Here is a 12,284-nt window from a genome sequence, read left to right on the forward strand (position 1 = left end):
TGTAGTAATTATGTAATGTTGTTTTGTACCCCACTACATTTTTTATTCATTTTGATTTTTGCAGCTTCATGTCGGAGGAAGAAGCAATGGAGTCTGATACTGCATTCAGTCAACGCTTCGCAGCAAAACGCTTGTGTGAAGTTGCGAATACAAAACTCAATGATAGGAAGAGGGAATACATAAATGAAATTGGCTTTGGTGATCTCACGAGCATCTCCCCCTTCCCAGCACCACATGATCTGATGGAGTGGATAGCTATCAACATCGACACTGACAATCGTGAGCTGAGGTATTGCACCCACCTCCTTTCTTTTTCTTTCCTTTTTTCCCCTGCATCGTATACTTTCTGTCTTTCTCTCAGGCCATGTTGATTGCAAGGAATGAATACAATATTTTTTTGGGTTTTTCAGGCTGAGTCGGAATAAGGTCATTGTGTTCACTAGAGACATGGTGAAGAAGGTTTTCAACATCCCATCAGGCAACAGACCAGTTGAGCTTTTCAAGAGACACCAGCATTGCGAGCTCCGCAACATTTATCACAAGAATGGCAGGGCTCCAATTGCGCATACAGTGGATCTGCTTCATCGGGCAGGGGACGATGATGGAGATACTACAAAGAGGTCATGGGTGCTCTTAGCGCTTGCAACAGTTTTAACTCCAGGCACTGGCAACATGGTGCCCCTAGAGTACTTGAAAAGCCTCGAAGATATGGACAAGGTTACTGATTTTGCTTGGGATGAGCATGTTTTAAGTGTTGCAGTGAGACAGGTCAAGAAGTGTCAGGACTAGATTAAAAAACAGGCTTCTTCTTCATTCTGGGTTGGGGGATGCTTCCCTATGCTTGCGGTACACTTCTTTCTTTTTTGGAATTTTTCTATCTATCGCAACATGTTTGTGTTTTTTATAATCACATTTTTTTCTTTTTTGTGTCTGATATATTATGTCTTGTCTTCTTATTCAGGTTATTTACATGGACCATTTGATATTCCCTCAAGCTGCCATCAACGAGCACCAATTGAATTGTTCTCTCCCGAGGGCTTGCTTTGTGCATCAGACTGATTTCGATATTGTGTTGGAATATGATAGGAACAAGCTTTCTTTGGGCAAACCCTCATTCGGGAAGTGTCGGGTAAGTTTTTTGTGTGGTTTTACTCCCCTTATCCATCTTTGCAGTATTGTTTCTTTCCCATTTTGTCTGCCCTTCTTATTTTATGCTTGTGTATTCATGGTTTTAATACTTGTTTCTTTTTACTTTGTGTCATGTAGTTTCGCCCTCCGTCAGAGACACCTTACGCAGCATTGCCTGCCCAAGGCCATGAAGGCAACAAAAGTGAAGTTGCTCAAGATCAGCATGTTTCGGACAACCCAGATTGCGGTGATACTCAAGATCGTGGGGCTAAAAATATCAACATTGATGATAACCAAGATGACATGGCTGCGAAACAGAATCCTACAGAAGTTAGCTATCCAACAGAAGATGGCAAAAGCACCGATGAAGATTTGTGTGGTTCACTGGATGATTGGCTTCAGAACCCAACACCATTTGGGGCAGAGCTCGAGGTGAGGTTTTTTTGTGTATTGTTTTTTCTGTTTTTTAATTTTGTTAAATATCTTTCTATCGCTTTTTTCTTTTTTCTAGTTTCATTATATGTTTAAGTTGCTTCCATACTGATGACCATCATTTTATTTTTCTATACATTTTGTCAGATACCATCACATCTGGCTACAATCTACGACAAGCACACAAAACTATTTTCTTCGGAGTTAAAAGGTGCTCTAAGCTCTTTTGGGCAAGTGTTGCAAGCAATACATTGCAAGCGAATGGGGCAACTCCTCAAAGATGTGCACGCTGCTTCGCCAAGCTCTCAGGAAGCAGCGGATGTTAGTTTTGACGTGCCACCCCCTCACAACAATGATGTAGACAAGTCAGATCATCATGGATATACCAAGTAAACTTCTAGCAGGAAGGCTGCAGATGAGCCAACAACAGACGAGGTGGTTGAGTCTTCTGAAGGAGCTCGAAGCAATCATGCAAGCAGCAGTGCTCACGAGTGTAATGGCAACAATGTGTTTGAGAAGGGCACACGAACTAGTCCTGTTGTCAGTGACCCCCCTGCAGAGTGTTTTGAGAATGCGAAGGATAAAGTGTCCAGTGGTGAAGATATTGAGCATGGTCACCAACTCAGCCAGCGCAATCACTCAGTGCTTACTAGTGTGGCTGAACATTGGAGGGATGCGCAATCGACGTGTCTGTTCCAAGAGGGCACCGAGGAGTATGATTGGTGGATTAGTGTCCAAAGTCAAGATGGGAACTCCAATGCTCCACCCAATGGCAATGGAAACACTGCTTCAACACCAAAGTCTTGTGCTGTTTTTGATGTCACTCCTCGGGCTCCAATCTCAACACAAGCACAAGCTTCTATGTTTGATGTGACACCAATCTCCATGGCTCCATTCTCGAGTTGGGCTGCAGGTATGCCCTACTACTAGTTTATCTTTGAACAAATCTCTACTCGCGACATTTTCTAGAAAATCAATTTTTCCTTTGTTTTTGTCAGATGGACCATCCAAAACACAAGAAGAGCCAGTTGTTCTAGTAAGCAGCAGGGAACCAAGTCCCGACCTCAACGAGGAGAAGTTGAAGAGTAAGGACGAGAAGAAGCTGAAGAGCAAGAAAAGAGTAGGGAGTCCAATGTCAGCCGGATCAAAGTACAAGAAAATCAAGACAGATTCGAAGATGGAAGCAATGTACCAGTACTATGTCATGAAGAGGTACAAGATGAAGAAGATGAAGAGAGGGGAAATTGAGTAAGTGTCATCTTTTTACTTATTTTTTTCTTCCATCATGTTGTTATCTCATATTTATTACATTTTCGTCTTGTCAAACGCTCCACTCTAATTTTTTTGCTTCCATCCTTCTTGTTGCGGGCCTCCTTTCATTAGGATTGGTGATTTCCACATTACGTACCCCAACTTCCAGAAGTTGTTGAAGCCACGTGCTTAGATTTGCAACGAAGTCATGTCTTTATTCATCGAAACCTTCAACATTGAACAGTTGTCGTCTTCAAAGAAGTAGAAGAAATTTGCTTTCTCTATTTTAATGAATGCTAGTTCATCTATTGTTGCTCCCTTTTATTGCCATCAGTTTTCTAGAGTTTTATGCCCTATTTGCAAAAGTTATCCATCATTTTTTCTTATGTCTTCTCCTTATGTCCAATGTGTTGCAGCTTCAACTCTCTGTCCACCCAGAAGTTTTTGATCCGAGTGTTTGTGCAAGAGAGCTGAGGAGGGCGTGCCAAAATTTTCAGATTTCAGGTTTCGACCTAGTAAGTCTGCTCCCAGCATTTTTTACTCAATTTTCTATGCTCCCTATAGTTTATTCCATTTTAACCTATATCTTGTCTTTACTTCTTCTCTAGATTTTCTTCACCATCATCCGCGATGGCCACTGGATTGTCTGTGTGGTTAACCTCTTCACAAGGAGTTCAATATGATTGACTCATTGGCTGACGGGAAATTGGATGTTGCTGTTGAAAATATGCCCTAGAGGCAATAATAAATGGTTATTATTATATTTCTGTGTTCATGATAATAGTCTATTATTCATGCTATAATTGTATTGTTCGGAAATCGTAATACATGTGTGAATACATAGACCACAACCTGTCCCTAGTAAGCCTCTAGTTGACTAGCTCGTTGATCAACAGATAGTCATGGTTTACTGACTATGGACATAGGATGTCACTGATAACGGGATCACATCATTAGGAGAATGATGTGATGGACAAGACCCAACTTAAGCATAGCATAAAAGATCGTGTAGTTTCGTTTGCTAGAGCTTTTCCAATGTCAAGTATCTTTTCCTTAGACCATGAGATCGTGCAACTCCCGGATACCGTAGGAGTGCTTTGGGTGTGCCAAACGTCACAACGTAACTGGGTGACTATAAAGGTGCATTACGGGTATCTCCGAAAGTGTCTGTTGGGTTGGCACGGATCGAGACTGGAATTTGTCACTCCGTGTAAACGGAGAGGTAACTCTGGGCCCACTCGGTAATGCATCATCATAATGAGCTCAATGTGACTAAGGCGTTAGTCACGGGATCATGCATTGCGGTACGAGTAAAGAGACTTGCCGGTAACGAGATTGAACAAGGTATTGGGATACCGACGATCGAATCTCGGGCAAGTAACATACCGATTGACAAAGGGAATTGCATACGGATTGATTGAATCCTCGACACCGTGGTTCACCCGATGATATCATCGTGGAACATGTGGGAGCCAACATGGGTATCCAGATCCCACTGTTGGTTATTAACCGGAGAGGCGTCTCGGTCATGTCTGCATGTCTCCCGAACCCGTAGGGTCTACACACTTAAGGTCCGGTGACGCTAGGGTTGTAGAGATATATGTATGCGGAAACCCGAAAGTTGTTCGGAGTCCCGGATGAGATCCCGGACGTCACGAGAGGTTCCGGAATGGTCCGGAGGTGAAGAATTATATATAGGAAGTCCAGGTTTGGCCACCGGGAAAGTTTCGGGGGTTATCGGTATTGTACCGGGACCACCGGAAGGGTCCCGGGGGTCCACCGGGTGGGGCCACCTGTCCCGGAGGCCCCCTTGGGCTGAAAGTGGAGGGGAACCAGCCCCTAATGGGCTGGGGCGCCACTTTGGGCCTCCCCCCCATGCGCCTAGGGTTGGGAACCCTAGGGGGGGGGGGGAGTTCCCCCTTGCCTTGGGGGGCAAGGCAACCCCTTCCCCCCTTGGCCGCCGCCCCCCCTTGGAGATCCCATCTCCAATGGCTGCGCACCCCCCTTGGGGGCCTATATAAAGGGGGGGAGGGAGGGCAGCACACTACAGCCTTTGGCGCCTCCCTCCTCCCCTGCAACACCTCTCTCTCGCGCGCAGAAGCTCGGGGAAGCCCTGCTGGAGAGCCGCTACATCCACCACCACGCCGTCGTGCTGTTGGATCTCCATCAACCTCTCCTCCCCCCTTGCTGGATCAAGAAAGGAGGAGACGTCGCTGCACCGTACGTGTGTTGAACGCGGAGGTGCCGTACGTTCGGCACTCGGTCATCGGTGATTTGGATCACGGCGAGTACGACTCCGTCATCAACGTTCATTGGAACGCTTCCGCTCGCGATCTACAACGGTATGTAGATGCACTCCCTTCCCTCGTTGCTAGTAGGCTCCATAGATGCATCTTGGTGAGCGTAGGAATTTTTTTAAAATTATGCTACGATTCCCAACAGTGGTATCAGAGCCAGGCCTATGCGTAGTTACTATGCACGAGTAGAACACAAAGCAGTTGTGGGCGTTGAGTTTGCCAATTATTCTTGCCTCTACTAGTCGTTTCTTGTTTCGGCGGCATTGTAGGATGAAGCGGCCCGGACCGACCTTACACGTACGCTTACGTGAGACAGGTTCCACCGACTGACATGCACTAGTTGCATAAGGTGGCTAGCGGGTGTCTGTCTCTCCTACTTTAGTCGGAACGGATTCGATGAAAAGGGTCCTTATGAAGGGTAAATAGAAATTGGCAAATCACGTTGTGGTCATACGTAGGTAAGAAATCGTTCTTGCTAGAAACCTACAAACCACGTAAAAACTTGCAACAACAATTAGAGGACGTCTAACTTGTTTTTGCAGCAAGTGATATATGTGATATGATATGGCCAGAAGATGTGATGAATGATATATGTGATGTATGAGATTGATCATATTCTTGTAATAGGAATCACGACTTGCATGTCGATGAGTATGACAACCGGCAGGAGCCATAGGAGTTGTCTTTATTATTTTGCATGACCTGCGTGTCATTGAATAACGCCATGTAATTTACTTTACTTTGTTGCTAAACGGTTAGCCATAGAAGTAGAAGTAATCGTTGGCGTGACAACTTCACGAAGACACAATGATGGAGATCATGGTGTCATGCCGGTGACGAAGACGATCATGGTGCCCCGAAGATGGAGATCAAAGGAGCATGATGATATTGGCCATATCATGTCACTGTTTGATTGCATGTGATGTTTATCATGTTTTTGCATCTTATTTGCTTAGAACGACGGTAGAAAATAGGATGATCCCTTAAAATAATTTCAAGAAAGTGTTCACCCTAACTGTGCACCGTTGCGAAGGTTCGTCGTTTCGAAGCACCACGTGATGATCGGGTGTGATAGATTCTTACGTTCGAATACAACGGGTGTTGACGAGCCTAGCATGTACAGACATGGCCTCGGAACACACGCAATACACTTAGGTTGACTTGACGAGCCTAGCATGTACAGACATGGCCTTGGAACACGTAGGACCGAAAGGTCGAGCATGAGTCGTATAGAAGATACGATCAACATGGAGATGTTCACCGATCTTGACTAGTCCGTCTCACGTGATGATCGGACACGGCCTAGTTGAGTTCGGATCATGCTTTCACTTAGATGACTAGAGGGATGTCTGTCTGAGTGGGAGTTCATTAAATAATTTGATTATATGAACTTAATTATCATGAACTTATTCTAAAATCTTTACACTATGTATTGTAGATCAAATGGCCCACGTTGTCCTCAATTTCAACGCGTTCCTAGAGAAAACCAAGCTGAAAGATGATGGCAGCAACTATACGGACTGGGTCCGGAACCTGAGGCTCATCCTCATAGTTGCCAAGAAAGATTATGTCTTAGAAGCACCGCTAGGTGAAGCACCAATCCCTGAGAACCAAGACGTTATGAACGCTTGGCAGCAGCGTGCTGATGATTACTCCCTCGTTCAGTGCGGCATGCTTTACAGCTTAGAACCGGGTCTCCAAAAGCGTTTTGAGAAACATGGAGCATACGAGATGTTCGAGGAGCTGAAACTGGTTTTTCAAGCTCATGCCCGGGTCGAGAGATATGAAGTCTCCGACAAGTTCTTCAGCTGTAAAATGGAGGAGAACAGTTCTGTTAGTGAGCACATACTCAGAATGTCTGGGTTGCACAACCGCTTGTCTCAGCTGGGAGTTAATCTCCCGGATGACGCGGTCATTGACAGAATCCTCCAGTCGCTTCCACCAAGCTACAAGAGCTTTGTGATGAACTACAATATGCAGGGGATGGAAAAGACCATTCCCGAGGTGTATTCAATGCTGAAATCAGCTGAGGTAGAGATCAGAAAAGAACATCAAGTGTTTATGGTGAATAAAACCACTAAGTTTAAGAAGGGCAAGGGTAAGAAGAACTTCAAGAAGGACGGCAAGGCGGTTGCCACGCCCGGTAAGCCAGTTACCGGGAAGAAGTCAAAGAATGGACCCAAGCCCGAGACTGAGTGCTTTTATTGCAAGGGAAGTGGTCACTGGAAGCGGAACTGCCCCAAATATTTAGCGGACAAGAAGAAGGCCGGCAACACCCAAGGTATATGTGATATACAAGTAATTGATGTGTACCTTACCAGTACTCGTAGTAGCTCCTGGGTATTTGATACCGGTGCGGTTGCTCATATTTGTAACTCAAATCAGGAACTACGGAATAAACGGAGACTGGCAAAAGACGAGGTGACGATGCGCGTCGGGAATGGTTCCAAGGTCGATGTGATCGCCGTCGGCACGCTACCTCTGCATCTACCCACGGGATTAGTTATAAACCTCAATAATTGTTATTTAGTGCCAGCTTTGAGCATGAACATTGTATCTGGATCTCGTTTAATTCGAGATGGCTACTCATTTAAATCTGAGAATAATGGTTGTTCTATTTATTTGAGAGATATGTTTTATGGTCATGCCCCGCTGGTCAATGGTTTATTTTTGATGAATCTCGAACGTGATGTTACACATGTTCATAGTGTGAATACCAAAAGATGTAAAGTTGATAACGATAGTCCCACATACTTGTGGCACTGCCGCCTTGGTCACATTGGTGTCAAGCGCATGAAGAAGCTCCATGCAGATGGACTTTTGGAGTCTCTTGATTACGAATCATTTGACACGTGCGAACCATGCCTCATGGGTAAGATGACCAAGACTCCGTTCTCCGGAACAATGGAGCGAGCAACCAACTTATTGGAAATCATACATACCGATGTGTGCGGTCCAATGAGTGTTGAGGCTCGCGGAGGATATCGTTATGTTCTCACTCTCACTGATGATTTAAGTAGATATGGGTATGTCTACCTAATGAAACACAAGTCTGAAACCTTTGAAAAGTTCAAGGAATTTCAGAGTGAAGTCGAGAATCAACGTGACAGGAAAATAAAATTCTTACGATCAGATCGTGGTGGAGAATATTTAAGTCACGAATTTGGTACACACTTAAGGAAATGTGGAATAGTTTCACAACTCACGCCGCCTAGAACACCTCAGAGAAATGGTGTGTCCGAACGTCGTAATCGCACTCTATTGGATATGGTGCGATCTATGATGTCTCTTACCGATTTACCGCTCTCATTTTGGGGTTATGCTTTAGAGACTGCCGCATTCACTTTAAATAGGGCACCGTCTAAATCCGTTAAGACGACACCGTATGAATTATGGTTTGGGAAGAAACCTAAGCTGTCGTTTCTAAAAGTTTGGGGATGCGATGCTTATGTCAAGAAACTTCAACCTGAAAAGCTCGAACCCAAATCGGAAAAATGCGTCTTCATAGGATACCCTAAGGAAACTATTGGGTATACCTTCTACCTCAGATCCGAAGGCAAGATCTTCGTTGCCAAGAACGGGTCCTTTCTAGAGAAGGAGTTTCTCTCGAAAGAATTGAGTGGGAGGAAAGTGGAACTTGATGAGGTGATAGTCACCCCTTCCGAACCGGAAAGTAGCGCAGCGCGGGAAAATGTTCCTGTGGTGCCTACACCGAATGGGGAGGAAGTTAATGATGATGATCATGAAACTTCAGGTCAAGTTACTGAACTTCGTAGGTCCACAAGGACACGTTCCGCACCAGAGTGGTACGGCAACCCTGTCTTGGAAATCATGTTGTTAGACAACGGTGAACCTTCGAACTATGAAGAAGCGATGGCGGGCCCGGATTCCGACAAATGGCTAGAAGCCATGAAATCCGAGATAGAATCCATGTATGAAAACAAAGTATGGACTTTGACTGACTTGCCCGATGAGCGGCGAGCCATAGAAAACAAATGGATCTTTAAGAAGAAGACGGACGCAGATGGTAATGTGACCATCTACAAAGCTCGACTTGTCGCTAAGGGTTATCGACAAGTTCAAGGGGTTGACTACGATGAGACTTTCTCACCCGTAGCGAAGCTGAAGTCCGTCCGAATCATGTTAGCAATTGCCGCATACTATGATTATGAGATATGGCAGATGGACGTCAAAACGGCATTCCTTAACGGCTTCCTTAAGGAAGAGTTGTATATGATGCAGCCGGAAGGTTTTGTCGATCCTAAGAATGCTAACAAAGTATGCAAGCTCCAGCGCTCAATCTATGGGCTGGTGCAAGCATCTCGGAGTTGGAACATTCGCTTTGATGAGATGATCAAAGCGTTTGGGTTTACACAGACTTATGGAGAAGCCTGTGTTTACAAGAAAGTGAGTGGGAGCTCTGTAGCATTTCTCATATTATATGTGGATGACATATTATTGATGGGAAATGATATAGAATTCTTGGAAAGTATAAAGGCCTATTTGAATAAGTGTTTTTCAATGAAGGACCTTGGAGAAGCTGCTTACATATTAGGCATCAAGATCTATAGAGATAGATCAAGACGCCTCATTGGTCTTTCACAGAGTACATACCTTGACAAGATATTGAAGAAGTTCAGTATGGATCAGTCCAAGAAGGGGTTCTTGCCTGTATTGCAAGGTGTGCAATTGAGCACGGCTCAATGCCCGACCACGGCAGAAGATATAGAAGAGATGAGTGTCATCCCCTATGCCTCGGCCATAGGGTCTAATATGTATGCCATGCTGTGTACCAGACCTGATGTAAACCTTGACGTAAGTTTGGTAGGAAGGTACCAAAGTAATCCCGGCAAGGAACACTGGACAGCGGTCAAGAATATCCTGAAGTACCTGAAGAGGACTAAGGATATGTTTCTCGTTTATGGAGGTGACGAAGAGCTCGTCGTAAAGGGTTACGTCGACGCTAGCTTCGACACAGATCCGGATGACTCGAAGTCACAGACCGGATACGTGTATATTTTGAATAGAGGAGCAGTAAGCTGGTGCAGTTGCAAGCAAAGCGTCGTGGCGGGATCTACATGTGAAGCGGAATACATGGCAGCCTCGGAGGCAGCACAGGAAGCAGTCTGGATGAAGGAGTTCATTACCGACCTAGGGGTGATTCCCAATGCGTCGGGCCCGATGACTCTCTTCTGTGACAACACTGGAGCTATTGCCCTTGCGAAGGAGCCCAGGTTTCACAGGAAGACCAGGCATATCAAGCGTCGCTTCAACTCCATTCGTGAAAGTGTTCAAAATGGAGACATAGATATTTGTAAAGTACACACGGACCTGAATGTAGCAGATCCGTTGACTAAACCTCTCCCTAGGGCAAAACATGATCAACACCAGGACGCAATGGGTGTTCGATTCATCACAATGTAACTAGATTATTGACTCTAGTGCAAGTGGGAGACTGTTGGAAATATGCCCTAGAGGCAATAATAAATGGTTATTATTATATTTCTGTGTTCATGATAATAGTCTATTATTCATGCTATAATTGTATTGTCCGGAAATCGTAATACATGTGTGAATACATAGACCACAACCTGTCCCTAGTAAGCCTCTAGTTGACTAGCTCGTTGATCAACAGATAGTCATGGTTTCCTGACTATGGACATAGGATGTCACTGATAACGGGATCACATCATTAGGAGAATGATGTGATGGACAAGACCCAACTTAAGCATAGCATAAAAGATCGTGTAGTTTCGTTTGCTAGAGCTTTTCCAATGTCAAGTATCTTTTCCTTAGACCATGAGATCGTGCAACTCCCGGATACCGTAGGAGTGCTTTGGGTGTGCCAAACGTCACAACGTAACTGGGTGACTATAAAGGTGCATTACGGGTATCTCCGAAAGTGTCTGTTGGGTTGGCACGGATCGAGACTGGGATTTGTCACTCCGTGTAAACGGAGAGGTATCTCTGGGCCCACTCGGTAATGCATCATCATAATGAGCTCAATGTGACTAAGGCGTTAGTCACGGGATCATGCATTGCGGTACGAGTAAAGAGACTTGCCGGTAACGAGATTGAACAAGGTATTGGGATACCGACGATCGAATCTCGGGCAAGTAACATACCGATTGACAAAGGGAATTGCATACGGATTGATTGAATCCTCGACACCGTGGTTCACCCGATGATATCATCGTGGAACATGTGGGAGCCAACATGGGTATCCAGATCCCGCTGTTGGTTATTGACCGGAGAGGCGTCTCGGTCATGTCTGCATGTCTCCCGAACCCGTAGGGTCTACACACTTAAGGTCCGGTGACGCTAGGGTTGTAGAGATATATGTATGCGGAAACCCGAAAGTTGTTCGGAGTCCCGGATGAGATCCCGGACGTCACGAGAGGTTCCGGAATGGTCCGGAGGTGAAGAATTATATATAGGAAGTCCAGTTTTGGCCACCGGGAAAGTTTCGGGGGTTATCGGTATTGTACCGGGACCACCGGAAGGGTCCCGGGGGTCCACCGGGTGGGGCCACCTGTCCCGGAGGGCCCCTTGGGCTGAAAGTGGAGGGGAACCAGCCCCTAATGGGCTGGGGCGCCACTTTGGGCCTCCCCCCCATGCGCCTAGGGTTGGGAACCCTAGGGGGGGAGTTCCCCCTTGCCTTGGGGGGCAAGGCAACCCCTTCCCCCCTTGGCCGCCGCCCCCCCCCTTGGAGATCCCATCTCCAAGGGCTGCGCACCCCCCTTGGGGGCCTATATAAAGGGGGGGAGGGAGGGCAGCACAATACAGCCTTTGGCGCCTCCCTCCTCCCCTGCAACACCTCTCTCTCTCGCGCAGAAGCTCGGCGAAGCCCTGCCGGAGAGCCGCTACATCCACCACCACGCCGTCGTGCTGTTGGATCTCCATCAACCTCTCCTCCCCCCTTGCTGGATCAAGAAAGGAGGAGACGTCGCTGCACCATACGTGTGTTGAACGCGGAGGTGCCGTACGTTCGGCACTCGGTCATCGGTGATTTGGATCACGGCGAGTACGACTCCGTCATCCACGTTCATTGGAACGCTTCGCTCGCGATCTACAACGGTATGTAGATGCACTCCCTTCCCTCGTTGCTAGTAGACTCCATAGATGCATCTTGGTGAGCGTAGGAATTTTTTTAAAATTATGCTACGATTCCCAACC

This window comes from Triticum aestivum, chromosome 1D, assembly GCF_018294505.1.
Source record: "Triticum aestivum cultivar Chinese Spring chromosome 1D, IWGSC CS RefSeq v2.1, whole genome shotgun sequence".
Taxonomy (NCBI): Eukaryota; Viridiplantae; Streptophyta; class Magnoliopsida; order Poales; family Poaceae; genus Triticum; species Triticum aestivum.